The sequence below is a fragment of the Triticum dicoccoides genome, chromosome 2B (genome assembly GCF_002162155.2).
Source record: "Triticum dicoccoides isolate Atlit2015 ecotype Zavitan chromosome 2B, WEW_v2.0, whole genome shotgun sequence".
In the NCBI taxonomy this organism is placed as follows: domain Eukaryota; kingdom Viridiplantae; phylum Streptophyta; class Magnoliopsida; order Poales; family Poaceae; genus Triticum; species Triticum dicoccoides.
Window position 1 is genome coordinate 234811452 of NC_041383.1, and position 2087 is coordinate 234813538.

General features: G+C 52.9%; 1 long non-coding RNA gene across 1 annotated transcript; it reads left to right on the forward strand.

Moving 5' to 3' along the window:
* The first annotated feature begins 303 nt into the window (after positions 1–303).
* LOC119363275 lies at positions 304–1414 on the forward strand. The gene is made up of 2 exons (XR_005173877.1): positions 304–743; positions 1112–1414. It is a non-coding gene; the product is annotated as an uncharacterized LOC119363275 (long non-coding RNA).
* Positions 1415–2087: the final 673 nt, after the last annotated feature.

Consider the following 2087-nt stretch of genomic DNA (forward strand, 5'->3'; position numbering starts at 1 on the left):
CTGGAGAATTAACTAAGTCTAAGTCTGAGGACTTAAAACTGTAAGTGTTAGAGACTGAACTGCATAAAATTAGATCTGAGGATCTAAACAGATAGTGTGTCTGTATTACTACTTGTTACGGCCTGAAACATGATTTCGAGAATCTCATGGGCACAGATGTAAAACACTGTAAAGCATGTGGCTGAACATGTGTTGTAGGTACTAACATGAGAATATAGAAAAACAGGAGGGCTGATTCGGAAAACCGCCAAAGGGATAAGGATAAGGTTGCCCCAATTTTCCTCCTGTGCGGTTGCTAATGGAGATAGTATTCAGATTTCAGAACGATGAACCAATCGATTCATAGTGCTCCAATTACGCAAGTGCCGATGGCATCAATGCTATGGGGCTGCGTTAGCAGGTGTCATGCGCGCCCGCCGCTCGTCGCAAGCACCGCGTCGGAAAGCTGAGGCCGCTGCGCCTCGTTCAGGATGGAGCCGCCTCTGTGCGGCACGCCGGCGGGCGCTCAACTACTTGGTGGCCGGGTCGCGGGGAGCCGCGCCGACAGGCTGCGGCCACGCGCGTTTCCGTGGCTTGCGCTGCCTGGGGAAAGAGCGCCGCGCGCCGTAGCACAAGGAGCCGGACCAGGAGGGGTGCCTCACAACCACCGTCTCGGCTGTTGGTAAGGGAGTTGGCCGTTGGCCGGGTGTCTTGCACGTCGTGCACCGGTGCGACGTCGAGGCTGGGCTCTCCGCTGCCAGCAGGTACGTCGCCTGGATTGGAGGTTACTAGTATTTTTCTAAGAACAAAATTTGGAATAGTATCACCTGATGATCTAACGAATAAGATCAAGAGTTCTGGTCTTTAAGGCTGATTCGGGATGCTTGCTGTTTGTGACTTTATCTCTTGATCTTTGCGTTGTGCTTCCCGATCCTTGTTCGACTGTTTTTCCGCTCTTCCAATTATTGTTCTTCAGATGTGTGTTCGTCATGGCAGATGCAAGAAATTGTAAATTCTCAGGATTTTATGCTTTCTTCTCATGGTGGCCTTCTTACTCTTTGCATCTGCGATGAAAATGAATCTAAGATTGAGAAGGAACTGCCAATTTAATTGGTTGATGATTGATGGGCAGATCGTCGCAGAGGACGACGGGGTCGACGAAAAGAAGAAACGAGGAGAAGGTTGTTCCAGCGTATCCGGAGAAAGGAATTCATCGGAGTTCTTCGTCGAGGCTCTCGGCAGAGGCGTGCTGATAACGTGTTTTGAGTGAAAAGTAAAGAACGAGAGAGTTTGATTGAAAGATGATCCATCAGCCTTTATTGATGATAGAAGTGAGGTATTTATACCCAGGCGGAAGTATACATGGTGTTTGGCGGTCAAATAAACACATAGTTACTTGAGAGCCAAGGAATTACATAGTTGCCTTGAGAACCAAGGAAGTACATGGTTGCTTGAGAACCAAACAACCTATCTAACAATTAACTTAATCCTAATTAGCTTAATTAATAAGCAACTATTCTATTCTTAACACTCCTGAGCACGGGCCTGAGGTTGGACGCGAGCTGTGGTGGCTAGAGCGACGAGGCGACATGGCCGGCGGCGGTGGGGTTTCGGCCTCGGTAGATAACCTAGCTACGGCGCGCGAACGATGAAACAGAGAGGGGGAAACGGACGGAGAGCTCACGTAGACCCTGTAGAGGTGGACGGCGAGCTTGAGGGAGGCCGGACGGCGACGGATTTGACGGCGGCGATCCGCGGCACCGACGAGGAAGACGACGTCGAGGGCAGCTCTGCAGGGCGTCCCGGCTTGCGTGGGTCGTTGGAGAGGTCGATGGCAAGTATGCGGAGCGGCTGGGCACGTCAAGGCGTCGAAGGAAGTGCGGTGGCTACGTCTACGACGAACGGCAGCGAGGAGCCCACTCGGTGGATCTCGGCAGAGAGGAAAAGAGGAGGGGATCGACACGGGAGAGAGTGAGAGAGTTGGGTACGCGGCGTGCGTGGCATCGTCCGAGGGGTCCAGAGGGAGGCGGCAAGCAGGAGGTGGCCAGGGGCGCGTGCGTGCGCGCGTCGGCCACACGCGCATTCTCCTGGCAGAGGAGGAAGGCGAC